This window comes from Pan troglodytes, chromosome 1 (genome assembly GCF_028858775.2).
Source record: "Pan troglodytes isolate AG18354 chromosome 1, NHGRI_mPanTro3-v2.0_pri, whole genome shotgun sequence".
NCBI lineage: Eukaryota > Metazoa > Chordata > Mammalia > Primates > Hominidae > Pan > Pan troglodytes.
The window spans coordinates 146,381,287-146,399,911 of NC_072398.2; the positions used below are offsets into that span (position 1 = coordinate 146,381,287).

The 18,625-nt window shown below is 40.2% G+C and overlaps 1 protein-coding gene across 50 annotated transcripts in view; it reads left to right on the forward strand.

The window, feature by feature from the left end:
- The first annotated feature begins 4,700 nt into the window (after positions 1–4,700).
- SSX2IP (SSX family member 2 interacting protein) overlaps positions 4,701–18,625 on the forward strand; it is a 46,511-nt gene continuing 32,586 nt past the window's right edge. For 5 of the 50 annotated variants that reach the window (XM_063800080.1, XM_063800399.1, XM_054667712.2 and 2 more), the window contains exons 1-3: positions 5,285–5,447; positions 11,700–11,969; positions 15,215–15,264. The gene's annotated coding sequence lies outside the window, so the exon portion shown is untranslated. 50 annotated transcript variants of the gene reach the window in all.

An 18,625-nucleotide genomic window follows, 5' to 3' on the forward strand; every position in this document is an offset into this window, starting at 1 on the left:
GTGACTCCTCATGAGATCTGGCTGCTTAAAAGTGTGTGGCACCTTGCTGTCTTTCTTTCTTGCTTCTATTTTCACAGTATGAGGTGCCTGCTCCCACTTCACCTACTGCCATGACTGGAGATTTCTGAGGCCTCCCTAGAAGCAGATGCCAGTGTCATGCTTCCTGCACAGCCTGCAGAACCGGGAGTCAATTCAACCGCTTTTCTTCATAAACTACCCAGTCTTTACAGCAATGCAAGAATGGCCTAATACACTTACCATAGTAAAGTTCTATCAAGCCCAATTTCTTTTAGCCCTGGGCTAAAAATGTTCTTAGGCTTAAGCCTACAATGGCTTAAGCAATAGGCCATTTACTGTCTCACATGACATGCAGTGTAGAGATATACAGAGCCAAGGTAGGCTAATGTAGCCACTCAGTAACATCTGGGCTTGGGGTTGCCTTTTCTGTACAGGCACACCTTAGAGGTAGTGCAGGTTCGGTTCCAGACCACAGCAATGAAGCAAATATCACAATAAAGGATGTCACATAGTATTTTGGCTTCCCGGTCCATATAAAAGTTATTTTATACTATACTATTATCTATTAGTATGCAATAGCATTATGTCTTTAAAAACAAGGTACATATTTTAATTGAAAAATACTTCATTGCTAAAAAATGCTAACAATCTAAAAAAATCTTGAAGCCTTCAGCAAGTTATAATCTTTTTGCTAGTGGAGGGTCTTGCCTTGATGTTGATGGCTGCTGACTGATCAGGATGGTAGCTGCGGAGGGTTGGGGTGGCTGTGGCAACTTCTTAAAATAATGCAATGAAGTTTGCCACATCGAGTGACTCTTCCTTTCACAAAATATTTTTGTATCATGCAACGTTGTCTGACAGCATTTTACCCACAGTAGAGCTTCTTCCAAAATTGGAGTTAATCCTCTGAAACCCTGCTGCTTATCAGTTTAAGTTTATGGAATATTCTAAATCCTTTGTTGTCATTTGAACAACGTTCACAGCATCTTCACCAGGAGTAGATTCCCCCTCAAGATACCACTTTCTTTGTTCATCCATAAGAAGTAGCTCTTCATCTGTTCCAGTTTTATCATGAGATTGAAGCAATTCAGTCACATCTTCAGGCTCCACTTCTAGTTCTAGTTTTCTTGCTATGTCTACCACATCTCCAGTTACTTCTTCCACTGAAGTCTTGAATGCCTCAAAGTCATATATGAGGGTTTTAATCAACTTCTTCCAAACTCCTCTTAATGTTGATATATTTTGACCTCCTTCCGTGCCCATGAATGTTCTCAATGGCATCTAGAATGGTGAATCCTTTCCAGGTTTTCAATTTACTTTGCCCAGTTCCATCAGAGGAATCACTATCTATGGAAGATACAGCCTTATGAAATGTATTTCTCAAATAAGACTTGAAAGCCAAAATTACTCCTTTATCCATGGGCTGCAGAATAGATCTTGTGTTAGCAGGCAAAGCTCTTGGGTAACCAGGTGCATTATTAATGAGCAGTGAGATTTTGAAAGTAATCTTTTTTTCTGAGTCATAGGTCTCAACAGTGGACTTAAAATATTCACTAACCATGCTGTGAACAGATGTGCTGTCAGCCAGGCCTTGTTGTTCCATTGATAGAACACAGGCAAAGTCAATTTAGATATTTCTTAAGGGCCCTAGGATCTTTGGAATGGCAAATGAGCATTACCTCCAACTTAAAGTCAGTAGCTGGAGCCGGGCATAGTGGCTTACAGCACTTTGGGAGGCTGAGGGAGGTGGAGCATTTGAGCTCAGGAGTTTGAGACCAGCCTGGGCAACATGGTAAAACCCTGTCTCTACAAAAAATACAGAAATTAGCTGGGCATGGTGGTGTGTGCCTGTAGCCCCAGCTACTTGGGAGGCTAAGGTGGGAGGATTGCTTGAGGATCACTTGAGGCTGCAGTGAGCCGTGATCGCACCACTGCACCTCCGCCTGAGCAACACATTGAGACCCTGTGTCAAAAAATAAAAAATAAAAATAAAAAGTCAGCAGTTGCATTAGCCCCTAACAAGAGTCAGCCTGTCCTTTGAAGCCAGGCAGGGACTTCTCCTCTTTAGCTAGAAAAGTTCTATGTGGCATATTCTTCTAATAGAAGGCTTTCTTTTGGTCTACACTGAAAATCTGTTTAGTGTAGCCACCTTCATCAATCAGATCTTCTAGATAAATTGCTGCAGCTTCTACATCGGCACTTGCTGCTTCACTTGGCACTTTCATGTGACGGAGATGGCTTCTTTCCTTAAACCTCATGAACGAAACTCTGCTAGCCTCAAACTTTTTAAATGAAGCTTCCTCATTTCTCTCAGCCTTCATAGAAATGAAGAATTAGGGCCTTGCTCTGGATAGGCTTTTGCTTAAAGGAATGCTGTGGCTGGTTTGATCTCTTATCCAGACCACTCAAACTTTCTACTTACCAGCAATAAGGCAGTTTCACTTTCTTTTCATGCCGGTGTTCAAGGGAGGAGGACTTTTAATTTCCTTCAAGAACTTTTTCTGTGCATTTATAACTTGGCTAACTGGAACAATAGGTCTAGCTTTCTGCCTATCTCAGCTTTCAAGATGCCTTCCTCACTAAGCTTAATCATTTCTAGCCTTTGATTTAAAGTGAGAGATATGTGACTCTTCCCTTCATTTGAACACTTAGAGGCCATTGCAGGGTTATTTATTGGCCTAATTTTAATATTGCTGTGTCTTAGGGAGTAGGGAGGCCCAAGGAGAGGGAGAGAGATGATCAGCCAGTCAGTGGAGCAGTCAACATATACATTGAATTGGCTGTCTTATAAGGGTGCAGTTTGCGGCACCCCAAAATAATACAATAGTGACATCACAGATCACCATAACATATTTAACGGAAAAGTCTGAAATATTTCAAAAATTACCGAAATGTGACAGAGACACCAAGTGAACACATGCTCTTAGAAAAAATGGTGCCACTAGACTTGCTCAATGCAGGGTTGAGCAACAAACCTTTATTAAAAAAAAATACAGTGCCTGTAAAGTGCAATAAATTGAAGTATAAAACGAGGTACGCATGTATTTTTCTTGCTTTTCTCTCTTGGTTGCAGAATATGCTGCCACAGCTCCAAACATGTCTGGCTTACTGGAGGATGTCCAAGGCAAGAAGGAAAAAACTTGCCCTTAGTATGTCAGGATAAAATCCTTCCCCTGAAGCTCCTCATCCCCCACTCCCCATTATGGACTGAGCAGAATTAGGTCATATTTTTAGCCCCTTAACCAGTTATTGGTTAACAAAGAGGGACAGAGTACCAAGAGGTTTAGACCACTGGTTTTCAAAGATCTGCTGAACCTTGGGGAGGCAAGTTTCCAAGACCCTTCCAGGGAGTCTGCAAAGTCAAAACCATTTTTGTTATAATACTAAGATATTATTTGCCTTTTTCCCTCTCATTATGAGTGCACAGTAGAGTTTTCCAGACGCTACCTGAAATAGCACAACAGATTGAATGCACAAACAGATATGAAAATCCAAATGCCTTCTATTAAGCAAGACATTAAAGATATGGGCAAAATTTTAAAGTGCAAGACATTAAAGATATGGGCAAAATTTTAAAGTAACACCATTCTTTTTACTAATTTTTTGAAAATAGTTATTTTTAATTAAAATGCGCTATTTGACATTTTTATTTTTATTCATTATTATTTTAAAAAATAGCAATTTTTAAATTTCTGTTTTAATATTAATAGCTGTAACCAACATAAACAAAATTCTTGGGGCTCTCAATAATTTTACAAGTGGAAAGCGGTCTTGAGACCAAAAGATTGAAACCGCTGGTTTATTCAGGCAGATCTTATTCCTTCCCGGGGTTGCTGAGGTCGGAGCTAAACTTCCCAGAGCTCAACTAAGCTTGGTTCAAACCTTTTAAAAATGTAACTGTTAATGGTAACGCCACCTGGGCTCAACAGCAGCTAGACGGGCCTCTGATTGCTTGGCCAAAGGAAAAAAGGAGGATTTCGTTGGGCCCTGAAGTTGTCACCGTGGCGTGCTTCTTCTGGCCTTGATCTTTCATCCAGGATTGGGGATACGTGCATGCAAACTGGGAGGTGGACATTCCTCCCGCTCTTGTTTTTCAGTGTTAGCATCTTCACTCATACTGTTTTGGTTTCAAAGTGCTCTCAGGAGTCTCCTTAAAACACCAAACCTGTTTTTCGCCTTTTGAATAAATCCCTTGGCTTCACCAAAACTAAACAAAACAAAAATCAAAGAACGTCTTTGTGTAACCTATATGCCTGTGATTTCTCCATCTGATCTCCTTTCTCTGGCCTCTTTTCTTTTCTTCCCCAGTGAATTTTAGGCTGCCATGAAACCAGGGAGGAGACATCCTGACCCTGGCCACGGGTGCAGCAGGCATACATTTTCATCGCACATACTTTGTCGAGTGGGTGTAAGACATTTTTGCATAAACTGAGTTCACGAATGCCATTTCTTAGTCTTTCCTTTGCCCGCGGTCTTCTGCCCAGATCCATTTCTTCGCCCTAATTTTATATATAACTTTCTCCCGGCTGGATTGTTTGCATCCACGACTCCCGACGCTTGAACCTCCCGTCCCTTGGACCTGACCTAATTCTAGGTGCCCGCAGTTTATTTCTCCACTTTGGCAAACGCACGTGGCTCTCCTGGAAGCTTCACTTTTGCTGCTAGGCTGGGTGTTGGGGTTCAGTGGGGCTCGGAAAACGTGCTCTAAAGTAGCCACGACCCCGGTCCCTGCAGAGTCCCGGCCCCCGCAGAGCCCCGGCCCCGGACGCTGCAGGCGTCAGAAGGGGGCGGGGAGCAGAAAACGGCCGGGTGAATCACTGGGCGTAACAGGTGCCGCAGCCGCAGCTGCGCCCGCAGCGCGCGCGGACCGCAGGGATAAGGTCTTCTTTTTCTCCGGGTTTTTTTGGAGGTAAGGAGGAGACTACCGAGGCCCCCACTCGACCAATGCAGGCCACGGTTGTTCATCGCCTAGCAACTGGCGGAGCCAATGGGAGGCGGCGGGACCTGCGGCGCCGGCGCGCGGGGGCGGGGTGGGAACCTCGGAAACCTGCGGAGGCCGGGAGGCGGCTGCAAGGGGCGGGGAAGGCGGGAGCCCGCGGCGGAGGAGGGGCCGCGGGCGGGAGGCGCTGCGAGGCGCTGCTGGCCCTCGGGCTGCGGGAGCCGGGCTAGGACGCCGAGCGGTGACTCCTCGCCGCTCCCGGGGGTCGTGACGGTGAGCAGCAGCGCCTCGCGTCGGGGATTGTGACGCGCCCCGCCAGGGAGGGGCGGGCGGGGGTGGGCGCCGGCAAGGGGCGGGCGCGCGCGGAGGTGAGAGCCGGCACCTGGCTCAGCGCCCCGCTGTTCGGCGGGAGGCTCCGCGCGGCTGTTGGGGCCGTTGCAGGGTGCGGGCGAGCGTCGACCCGGGCCGCTCTTGGAGGAGGAGGTGGGAGGTAGGTGCTGGCCCCGGGACCGCTCTCGCTGGCGTTCGCGGAGCTGCGCCCGCGGAGCGCTCTGACCCGGGGAGCCCCAAACCCTCTCTGGGATGGAGCAAGGTTGGCGCCCGGCGTGGGGGGACGAGCAGCGCGGGGACGTGGGGGAGGAGGGGATGGCCGATTTGGGGCTGCAGAGTCTCAGCAGCGGCCGTGGGGCATGCGGGGTTTGGCGATTTGCTAGTGCAGCCGCAAGAGGCAGTCTTTAAAACGAGTTATTGGGTGGCCGCTGCAGTGGAAGAGAACCCCGATAGTGGTCTAGTAAAAAGTCTAGGGGAAGAATTTACATCATCCAAGAGGCAGGCATGTGTGAAAATACTTTTGGTTTAGAATTTTATCATGAAAATACTTTGGTTTAGAATTTTATAGTCAACGACAGTAAACTGAACTGTGAGCTCCCTGCACATTTTTTGAGCCTATGCTAATTGCCCAGTTAGGCATATCGCTTGGGCCCAGGACATAGAATATACTAATTTGCTGTCTGCACGTATAATGCAGGAATTTTTAGATTATTACCCAGTTTCAGGACCCATAGTTGTAAATGCCAAACTGCCATTACTAGCAACGCTGATAAAGTTCTTGAATCTGAGAGAATTGAGATTTCTCTTTTCTGGACGCTGTAATAGGTTGAGGATTAGAAAAGAAGGTGATTTAGAAGTGTAAGGGTGGAGGCTTCTTGAACTTCCTGGGCTTTCTAACAAGTCAGATTAGAGTCAAGGTGTAGAGTTAGCTGTGGGTGATGGATGTCATGGACCTTTTCATGGTTCATGGGGGTTTGGCTTACTGTGGGGTAGAAGAAAATTCTGGTGATCCTACAGTTTGATCCTGAACTAGAAAGGTTGGTATGAGTTGACTCATTTAGGAGAGTGAATAAAATTTGTAAAGAATTAGAAATTTGGAGAGGAAAGAAATGCCTTTAAAGTTTACGTCAAGCTATTTTGAAATTTAGAAGTTAGAGGTAGATTTATGAATTTGGATCCAGTCGGCAAAACTTGATCCATCAGATCTCTTATCCTAAAACTATCAACCTACAGGCTTAGGAAGCTTAGGTTATTCATTCACACTAAACAAGTAAGGAAAGCTAATAGCTAATTTAACACTCTGTCCTGCCTGCTGTCAATGAAGGTTTCTCAAACAAAACGGTTCTTTGAGAAGAGGGTTAGGAACTGATAATTAAAACGAAGGCTCTTTTAGTGACTGGCTGAACCTCTTAGGCCAAGTCATTTTGTACTCTTCCTTCCCTTCTCTTTCCCCAACTGTACAGGGAAGATAAAAAGCTCATGGATTACGTAACATGGGTGAGGCAGCTTGAAGATAACTGTGAAGACTTAGTTATTCTAGGATGAAATGTGGAGATCTCATAACACATTGTGCCTTGTGACAAGACTTGTTAAAGCACATTATGTTCTAAACATAATGAGGCAGATATATGAGAAAACTAAAATGTTATGCTGAAATTGTTTGCTAAAGACCTCAAGTCCAGCACAGTGTCCAATTATATACTTGGGATCTCCTAGTACTTGACAGTCTGCTTTTTGGCCAAAGCAGGCCGTGACACCGGTTTTATAAAGTAGGCGTTTGAGTGCCTTCTATGTAGTATACCCCTAGAGAAATTAGGTGCATGAAAAGACACCGCCCCCAAATTGTGTGATTTTAATTCATTTAACATGCTTAAATTGGATCGATTTCAAAGATTTTTAAGTTATTTTTTCCATATCTTTTACAATAGCTGTGAATATGCCTTACTGGTTTCACCATTTGCTCATGACGCAAAGAGGTTTTGATACGATGTGGGTTTGTTTTGTGGCTTTGGTAATGGTGATATGGTTAGCTAGTAGTGAAGGTACAAGTTATCTTGAATTCACGAGTTTATGGGATGAGATAGAATAGAGAAATGCACCATTCATTATTAGTAATGAAAAACATCCTAGAATTGTGCCTTTTGATTGTGGGCCAATGTTTTATGTAGTACCAGCAGATTTACTGAATTATTCTTTAGTAATTCTTTCAATAAACATTCATTAAACGCTTAGTAAGCTGCTACTTGCCTGACCTGAGGATAAAAAGATGAGTGTTGCCTTGAGGAATTTGTATTTTGGAAATTATCAGCATAGTGAGGCAGGAAGCAAAAAAACCTCACAAAAAACAAATATAGGAAGGCTTTCAAAAAGAAGGAGAATTTCAGCTGTGTCTGGTAGAGGCAGTGGAGTTCATCAAGCAGCTGGTGCATTCTGCACTAGTGTACAGCTGAGTTACAGGTGGCTTGGTAGAGTTGGACCAGGGTGGGGTTGCCATATTAATAAGGCTGTAGAACAGTGCTGTGAACATTGACCAGTAGGTTACAGGGAACCTTCAGAAGGTTTTATGAAGGGGAATTATATTTGATTTTTACTTTAGAAGGATATTTCCACCAAAATCAGTAATTTGAGTGATCCAAAATGTATTGAGTATAGTGCAAATAATATCTGAAAGACTGGAGTCCCACACAGCAATTAGACTTGAAGTATATTTTGCTGAAGCCCTCAGAAACTCTAGAAAAGCAGAAATAATTATACAACAAACCTTTCTTAAGTATCTTCTGCTTTGAAGACTGGAAGAACAGGAATACAAATTAAATAAGATACTTCCCCATTTTCAAGCAACCTGCAGTTCAGTAGGAGAAATAACACAGTTATAATGCAGTACAGAATCTGGGTGTCAGACATAAAAATGTCAGACTCTAGCAATGTAGGATTCTGGAGATGAGAGAAGAAATAGTCTTTCAAATTAGCAAAAATAAGTTTTTAAATAGAAATTAAACTACAAGCAGTTAAACATTCAGAACAATCTTAACTACAGTTGTTCTCATCTTTTAACTCTTGCTTCACACATACCCTTTCCTCATATTCTCTTGAGTCACATTTTCGGTTTGATCTACCATACTACTAGCTATGTGATCTTGTGCCCTGGTTGTCGCGTTTGTGAAGGATAATAACAATACCTGCTTCCTAGGGGTGTGATTAGAAAAATAGGTTAGTATCCAGAACAATGCCTGGAAAAATAGCTCATACTTACTGAGCACTTAATATTTCTACTTGATATAAAAATGCTGTAATTGAGTAAGAACAGACATTAAAGACAGGATTTTTTTTTTGTCATGCTAGATCTATCCATGAGCATCTAATAAAGCCTCTACATTCAGAGAAACTAACATTCTTTTAAACTAAGATTCTTGAACAAGTGATTTTCCTTTTCTTATTTGGTGATCATCTTTCTGAAGTCTGATTTTCATTTTTACCCCTCAGCTTTGTCATTAAGTCACTAATCACCAAATTCAACGCTTTTTAAAATTCAAAACCTGCCCATTCTATGGCATTTGCTGCTGTGTATCACCCTTTCTCTTTAAAAGTCTTCTCCCTTGGCTTTCCTGAAGTCCGTTCCCCTGTCTCTTTGTATCTCTTGTGTCTGGGTCTCCTTCACTCGCTTATGTTGATGTTCTTTGGGGTTTGTTCTCCTGCCCCTTTTTTCTTTATGAATTCATCTATCTAAATGTGCTCGGATGTCTTGTGAGTTCTAGGCCTAGAGTTTATCCCCATGTGGATGTCTCATAAGGGCATCTCCAAACCCAGTAAGCTACACAAAGCTCATTATCTCCACACATTTGCCCAAACCCAGTTTAACTAACTTTACTCCTCTGTTCCCTTTATCTAAATGACACTATTATCTGTCAAGTGCCAAAGACAGGTTTTTATGTGAGAGAGTAGATGCCTCCCTTTTGTGCACTTGTCACCATGTCCTGAATTATTTCTTACCTGTTCTTCACTATCCTCAGTCACTGACTAAGTCAGCCAGCTGGTCCCTGACCATTAATTGCCCAGTTTACTATAATATCTGTCTCAAAGATTTTTTTTTTCAGATTATAAAAGTATTGTATGCTTTTTGTAAAAAAATTTTAAAAATTAAGATAAAAAGCAAAAAAGTATTTAAGTTACTTCATGTGTAGTTCTTGGCATACAGTCAGCACTGAGAATATATTTTTGTGCCACGGTGCTACAAATAGAACTTATTTTGCAAGCATTAAGTTTGGAGATTTGTAGAGAAATATTGTTCTAAAAGAATTGTAGGACTAAATAATTTTGAAATCGTATATAGAGCCTAAATAGTGTAAAGTAGATACTTAAAATTCAAGATGGGTTCCAGCCACTGCCTATACTTATCATTTGCCTGTTAATTGTAATCTGGTTGTGCTTTCCTATTTTATTCTCTATTCTATAGCCTTCGATTTTATTTTCTATTCTATAGCCAAATTTTAGGAATATCCCCCTGCATAGGATCTAGGCTATAAAAGCAAGCCAACATCATAGAAATAATCTGTAAGTACAACCCATCATTAGCCATGTTGTTTTATAGTGAGGCGATAGGCTCAGAGAATTGATATCATTTGCTCAGCATATTTGTTGAATGTCAGGAGGAAACCAGGCCTGTGAGGCTTTGGAATCATAAATAGCTAGTTTTTAGTCTTTCCAGGTTAAATAGCTGGATTTTATTTCTGTCTTCCAGGTTTGTAACTGTAAGTTACCTAATCTGTTGCCTCAGTTTCTTCCATCAATAAACCAGTGCTATCTTTACTCCTTCCTAGGGCTAGCGTGAGGATTAAGTGATAACAGCTAATGGAGCCCCATCTGGCATGCATTAGGTGCTCTTGAGTTCATCATCAGCTTCTCTCCTACCAGTTTCACATAATTAGCTAGTACAGGAGTTATTAACTTGCCATCCATGGATCCTTTGCAAATGGATGGCTTCATAGATCCTCTGAAACTCTAGCCCAAATTGCCTGTTCTTGTACTTTTAAAGGAAGAGGGTCATTGGCTTTGGGTTTTGGGACCCAAAACATTTTAACCCCTGAGTTGGCAGTAAGGCCAAGGACCCAGGGCTCTTGGTGCCTCCACAGCCAAACTGACTGGATAGAATTTAGAATTGTTTGAAATATTTGAGGAACATTTTATATGTATGTATTTAAAGCATTTTAAAGGACTTCAGGTGTAAAGAATTAGTTTATATTCCTTGGCTCATGACACATTTGTTTAATTGGTCCATTTATAGTTTTAATAATACAGTAAGTACCACCTAACCCTGTGCATAACCCTGTGGGCCCCTCCATTCCTTTTTCCTCTGTCCCTCACCTGAGGCAGCTATTTACTGAATCCTATATTCATCATTCTCTCGGTGTCTTTTAAATTATAGTTTTATTGCATCACATAATTTAAAACTGTATATATTACATGCCCTATCTTCTGAAAATTTTTTCATTTTATAATACTGAAATTTATATTATGTGTCACTGAAGTTTTCTGATTACTGCATAATATTCCATTTTGTGCATATGGCATAATTTATCCATTCTCCTGTTGGTGGTATATGGGTTGTTTCCAGGGTGATACTCTTGTGCTACTCGCTATTGTGAAGAATGCTGCTGTATAGGTGCACACCTCCTGGCATACGTAGGCAAGAGTTTCGATTGGGTTTCACTAGGAGTGGACTTGCTGGGCTGTAGAGTATGTGAATAGGATAAATGAATATTCAGCTGATGAACTGTTTATTTTTCAGAGTTTCCCCCCATCCTCTAAGGTTTAATAAGCTGCTTAGCCAGGCATTCCCTAGGACTGTTATTTTCAGCCTCCATTTAGTGCTTTGGAACACTTTTACATCATTCTTGGAATCCATTTTGTAGGACCCTTAGATAAGAATTCCTTTTTGGTGTTCTCTAATTGGAAGTGCATATAAATAGAATACTAATTTATACTGAACCACATTCTATAGAACACAGCAGTGATTCTCAAACTTTGTCAGAATTACATGGAGGTTCTCCCACCACTAAAGTTTCTGAATCTGTAGGTCTGGAGTGGCACTTGATAATTTGCATTTTTATTGAGTTCCCAGGTGATGTTGATGCTGCTGGTCCCAGGACCACACGTTGACAACTATAACCAATGATTGAATTTGGGCTAAATCATTGAAAAAACGATGAGTAGATTTATTAATTATGTTTGGTTTCTTCGTTATTTCCAATGCCTTTAGTAGATGCTATTACCATTTCATTATTTGAGGAGTGAAATACCAATAAATAGTAATTTTAAAATTTGATTTGGACTTCTTAGCTGACTTTTAACCTTAAAAGTTGATAGACTTCTAAAAGTGCCTCTTTTTTTTCTTGTTTCTTAATAATCTTCTAAGAATATGATTGCTGCTATTCCTGTGTGTACATTGGAAGAATTTGAAACTGATACACTGTTTCTAAATTGCCATGCTCTTGATTCATACCCTGAATCACCTTTCTCCTTCTCTGAGCTGTTACCAATCAAGATTACGTTGAAAGCCCTTCTAAATTGCAGCATGGCCAAAGTGTTGACTTGTCTATCATACTAAAACAGCAGCAAACCTTACACTAATACATCCTTGAACTTGGACATTCATTCAGCAATCTTGACTGGGCTCCAACCTTGGGTGAGTGATGATGCCTGTTACCGAAGTGGGGTACAAAGAATATGCTGACAAGCCTGCCAAATGAGAACTCAGTTGTGGTGGGAGAGAAATTTTATTCCTGTTAGATCTGTGCTGTAATACAGTTCATGTTAAGTGTTCTAGAAGCACAGAGAGAAGGGATGGCAGTGCAGGGAAAGCCTGGCAATGTATTTGCTAGGTTTTTCAAATTTTTTTTGAATTGCTACATCCAGAATTTAATATTTTGTCTGCTTTTGTGTAGTTCCCATTCCAGTTATTCAATTGGCATAATTATTTGATTATAATTTAGTTTCAGGTGAGGTGGTAAAGAAGAGAATACTTGTTCAGTTTGAAAAAGCAGCTTGAGGGGAGGAAGAGCATTAGGACAAATACCTAATGCATGCGGGGCTTAAAACCTAGATGACGGATTGATAGGTGCAGCAAACCTGCACGTTCTGCACATGTATCCCAAAACTTAAAAAAAAAAAGCAGCTTGAATATTGTATCCTTCCCCCTCTCCTGTACTAAAGATAGTAGGGTGTAATGTTAAATGTGCTAGACTACCAGGGTTTGAATTTTGGCTTTGTCATGTTCTAGCTCTGTATCCTAGGTCAAGAAAACTCCAGGCTTCAGTTTCCTTATCTGTAATGGGAGAAAGTATTTGGATCATTGTAAGATTGAATAAGTTCATACACATAAAATGCTTAGAATTGTTCCAAGTAAATGCTACATGCTTAATAAATTATTTTATTGTTATTAAAATTAGGTAGAATCTCATTTGCTAAACATTGGGTTGTAAAGACAATGTGTGCACATTGTTATAAAAATGTGAAGAAAAGGCAGTGCGTGATGGCTCACACCTGTAATCCCAGCATTTTGGAGGCCAAGGTGGGAGGATCACGAGGTCAGGAATTCGAGACCAGTCTGGCCAACATGGTGAAACCCCATCTCTACTAAAAATACAAAAATTAGCAGGTGCGGTGGCATGCGCCTGTAGTCCCAGCTACTGGGGAGGTCAAGGCAGGAGAATTGCTTGAACCCAGGAAGCAGAGGTTGCAGTGAGCCGAGATCACACCCCACTGCACTCCAGCCTGGGCAACAGAGCAAGACTCCGTCTCAAAAAAAAAAAAAAGTGAAGAAAAAATAATTTTGATATAAATAGCTGTACTCAGTTCCATATTGGGTCCTATGAGAAATGTAAAAATCAAAAGATAATAGAACTTGAAATTCTTTAAAGGTCATCTAGTTCGACTTCATAATTGAAACCCAAAGAAATTATGACCGGTTCAAGGTTTCTCAGTACATAACAGAAGTGTTGCTGAGAACCGTGGCCTCTGATGCTACTTAGTCCAGCGCTCTCTCAGTACCCTGTGCAGCTTCCCTGAAGTGACAGCGCCCTGGAAAACTAACAGTTTAATTGGCAGCCAAGTCCAAAACAGGTGAAAACATTAGCAATAAAAAGTCAGTGTATAATGGAATATCAGATGGTGTACATAGATTAAGTCCCTACCGTATTTAACTTTGTGAGCTGCTCTCTTGAAGCGGAAATGCACCTTCTTAGTAATTTCATTCATTGAAGGTTGAAAGATGAAGAGCATTTGTTTTTGAAGAGGGTGTTAATAAAGTCAATTTCCCTCTTTCCTCCTACCAAGGTTGGATTGTTCATTAAGCCAGGGGGAGAGTCCACTTTTGCCAGGTCTGCCAGTACTCCATGGCTTTGCCCTTGATGATAGTTGGGGAAAAGTCTGGCCTCTGCATTTCTGTTCCCTGTCTTCCTGATGGGCCAGATTCCCACAGACATTCCCTCAGGTATGAAGACTGCATTACCCTTGCTCATGGGTATGCGTACATATGTGGAACAGGTGCTAGAAGTGTACCTGATTGGTGGGATTTGTCTAAGTCGAGATTTCCACTCAAGGACAGGGCTGCTACTTTCTGGGATTGAGCTAAGAGTACTTTCACACATTATCTCATTTAATTGTGCTTGAATACTCTGCTGCTAAAAATTTTACAGAATAATACATGCTCCTATAACATTCAAGCTATATAAAGATATGCTATGGAAGAGGTGAAAGCCCTGCTCTTCTACCCCTCCCTGTACCCAAACATTCCATCCCAAGAAGTGTCATTTGTGACATTTTGTAACTTTTCCAGAACTTTCCCCTAAATATATGTAGGTAGTTTGAGTTAACAAAAAATGGTGATCATACTGTTCTAATTAACCTGTAACTTCTTTTTTTGTGCTATACATGCAGATGTGCTTTAATCTTTAATAATCCCAGAATAGCCTGGCTGTACCATATGTGTTTGTTTTTAACAGTTTGTCCATGATGGATATTAAGATTGTCTCTAGTTTTTTGCCATTTCAAATAATACTGCAATTCAACAATGTCCTCAATATATATTATGCTTGCTCTCTTATATGCCTAGAAGTATAATTGTTTAGTGGAAAGATTTACACATTTCAAATATTTGTATACTGTTGGAATTGCCCTTTAAAACAACAAACTACTGATCTCTGGTAAAGTGCTATTTCCCTTACATAATTGACTATCTTAAAAAACTCTAGGACATTTGTATAATTTTCTAACCAGTTTTTGCCCAACAAGACTGCTTGCTGTTTTATTTTATGCATTTTTTATCACTCATGCCATTCTACCATTGGTTTTGGTGGTTCAGAATGGTGCTGTTTATCCCCATTTCCTCTGCTTATCATCACCATAATTGCCTTTTAAAAACATAAATTTTTTTTCTTAATATGAAAAACACTTTCATTTATAGAAAATTTGGAAGACATAATAAAATAAAAATTATATTTTTGTGCATGAAAGTACATAAAGAGAGGAATGAAAGTCCTGCCCTTGCCTTTTCCCTATTTTTTAAGTTGGTTTTTCCTTGCAATTTTTTCTGTCCTTATACCAACTTTTGTGTTTATAGAGCAGAGTTTATACCTGTACATATCTACTGATATTTGTTTTTTTTTCCTGAGGACTAAATAAGCTCATGTTAGATATGGTTTTGTAACTTTTTTACATTACTTAACAAAATATCATGGAAGTCTTTCCAAGAGTAAAATAGCTAATAATAGCTAGCATTTATTGAGCACTTACCATGTACCCATGACCTTTTTTTAAGCCCTCTACATGCATAAGTTTATTTAATAAAATTATTAAAGAAATTTGGTAACTAAATTTACTGTTTAACCACATAATTTTTTGAGGTAAACTGCTTTTACTCTCCTTTTGCAGATGAGGAAAGTGAGGCCCAAAGAAGATTTATGTTCAGGACCATTTAGTCTGTAAGTGGAGAAGCCGGGGTTTGGAACCAGATGGTCTGGCTTTGGATTTTAACTCTTTTACTGTACTGTTTCTCATACTGCAGCAATGATCAGTTCAAAGATATATAAGGAATTTAAAGAACAGCATGTAGCTCCCTGCTTTCTAAGCTGAGGATAGCTTTCTAATGGCAGATTTTGGCCAGGAGCTTCATTGAGATTATATCCCTCAACCCAGAGATACACATGAATTATTGTACCATAATTTGTGTGTTCACACTATTTTATGCAGTCTGAGCCCAATTGGGAGATAGATTGAGTTCTGTTTTTTCTGGTTCTTAAAGGAGTAGTCGTAGGAGATGCTGCTTCCTGAGCCCCTCACCCACTGAAGCAACAATATGTGATGGTTAAGAGAATGGGCTCTGCAATCCAATGTGGGGTTGGGGGTTGGAATCCTGCCTCTGCCACTTGCTAGCTCTGTGACCTTGGGCAAATTACCTAACCTCTCTGCCTCAATTTCCTTATCTGTAAAAAGGAAAAAAAAACAGTGTTGTTGTGAAGATTGACTTAATTATATACGTAAAGCATTTAGAATAGCTCCTGGCACATGTGTTATTAAACCAGTACCCTATGTCCTAGTTATAGTGTACTTAGTTTTCCACCTCTTACTCTGTTAAATACCCACAACCTTAAGAAGTAGATTATCATCACCCCATTTTAAGGTGAGGAAACCATCTTGAAGAGAGCATCTTGGAAATAAGTGTCTTTGTCAAGATATGAATCAGTCTGTTGACCCGGGCCTCTGAGGCTGGCATTGTTTGCACTGTACTTTCCAACTATAAATCCTCTATTGGCCACAAAACATCAGGAAGGCACATTATTAATATCAGTCTTTGAGTTTGCACCATTCATGTGTATTTAAATTTATGAGGAAGAGTTTATTTCTGTGGAAAATATCTGGAAAATGGCACCACTCAGAAGAAATAATTTAGATTTTAAATTCATAAAGAGTAGATTTTCTAAGAGGTTGGACTTAATGTGTTTCTGTACTGATGTGCGCATCTGAACAATTTTAAGGTGCAGAGATATTTCTAATGGAATTCAAAGCTACGGTCTCCTTTATAACAAAATCATAGTTGAAGGTGGTATTACAGTTTTAAATAATCGTAATATATCTAGTTTTTAAGAGTCAATACTGATGACTAAATTGTTAAGTTTTAGGACTGAATTTGTAAAATAGGACTAATGTTAAGTGACTTAGTTTTATCTTCTTAACCCAACACTTAGTTTTATCTTCTTAACCCAACAGTGTGGTAACTCTAACTTTGTGAGATTTTAGCAAATACTTCAGTTAGCTCTATTTGTGAAAAATTCTGTGCAATATTTAGAAGCCCAGATGGTGTAAAGTTACCATGTCCCTCTATAATGGAAAGCTATTATTTTCTGTCGACTGAAATTGTTTTAGAATTCTGAGTAGTTAGGCAATTGTACCTTCTCAAGTTTGAATTTCAAGTGACCTTGAAAAGAACACTTAAAGTACTGTACTTTGTGAGGGAAATCTTGTAATCAGAATACTGTGTTTCTGCAGAGCTCTCTTTCAGTTTGTAGTTGCAGAGATTTGGGGGTGAAGAGGACAAGACAAATGGGAATTGAGAGTAATTCTTTTCTGTAAAGGATTGACTCTTCTTTTGCTACTTTTCCATTGCTCTTTTCCTTTCTCCACCTCTACCTGCCAGAATGAACATGTTAATTTGTTATCAGTTATTTGAGTATTCATTGATTATGCCATCCTTTAAGCTTAGTGGGAGGGAGGGGATACAGAAATGTAAAATGTGTGGTACTTGAGAGTGTGGTTGGGAAAGATGAAACAAACCAATAAGTATATGGAGGGCTTAGAGATTGAGCTTTGTGGGCTGGAGTAGTTGGAGAAGGTTATGTGATGGGGACAGCGGTTGTGCACTGTTTTGTAAAAGCATTAGTTTTGAAATACGTGCAAGAAGAAAGCACAGGTGGAGGCACAGAGGCTGAAGTGAGTGTGCCACAAGTGGGACTCGGTTCATATTGTAAACATTTACTGAGCACCTGCTATGTTTCAGGTACTGTTGGCTGCAAAGATGCAGACATTCCCTGCCCTCTAGAAGTTCATAAACTAGTCGGGAAGGCATCTAACCATAATACTATAGAATGATTAATTGTAATACTGGATGATATCATTGTTAAAAACCTGATCAGTGGCATTTGTAGTGTATGGCATCATTTTTAGTTATGTTTCAGTAAATTATGGTTTAAGTTTTAGAAGGGACTCCGAAATTTCTCAAGAAATTTATGTATATTTACTATACATACTTAAAAACTTGTATGAGTTATCTGTTGCTTCATAACAAATTACTCCGAAATTTAGCAGCTTTAACAGCCAGCTTAGAACAGATGAGTCAGGAATCTGAGCACAGCTTAGCTGGGTGCTCTGGCTCAGGGTGTCTGACTAGGCTGTCAAGGTGTTGGACAGGGCTGCAGTCATCTCAGGGTTTGAATGAGGTAAAATCTAGTTCTAAACTCACTTGTATGGCTTTTGGCAGGCCTCAGATCCTGTTGACCTCAGACGTCAGTTCCTTGCCACACGGACCTCTCATAGAGTTGCTTACAACGTGATGGCTTGTTTTCCCCAGGAGGAGGGATTTAAGAGGGCAACAAGTGAAAAAACAACCTTAAATGGAAGCCACAGCCTTTTTATAACCTAATTTTGGAAGTGAAATCCCTTCACTTCTGCTATATTCTGTTTGTTGGAAGCTAGTCAATAAATCTAGCCCATACTCAAGGAACAGAATAACCCAAGGGTGTGTCCACCAGAAGGCAGAAATAACTGAGAGCCATCCTAGAGACTGCTTACCTAAAGTTCTACAAGGTATTGTTGTGTATTGAGAACCTCTTCGTCTTTGGGGTAGAAGGAAAAAGATGAGCTAGCCAACGAACTTTACTGATGGAAAAAACAGATGTGATTAACCAGAAAAAACAAGATGTTTTTGCTAAAGGTCTATAAAGTTAGTTTCAATACTGTGTTGATATTTACGATAGAGAAGTATAAACAAGAACAAAGCTATTGTTTGTGGCCAAGCAGAGACCAATTTTACAAGTATGCCTCAACTTAATTAGTATATAAGTTCCACTGAGAATTGTATGCTCTGAATGGACTCATTTTAAGTGGATTATAAGAACACAATCTTCTAAATAAACAGTGGAAATCATTTTGATTATATTCTATTTTCAGTTGGATATGCATGTACGATAGAGATTTATGTGTACAAAGTTGAAAGGTTGAATAGTGATAGAATGAAAAGAGCACAGAGTTGACTGGGCATGGTGGCTCACGCCTATAATCCCAGCACTT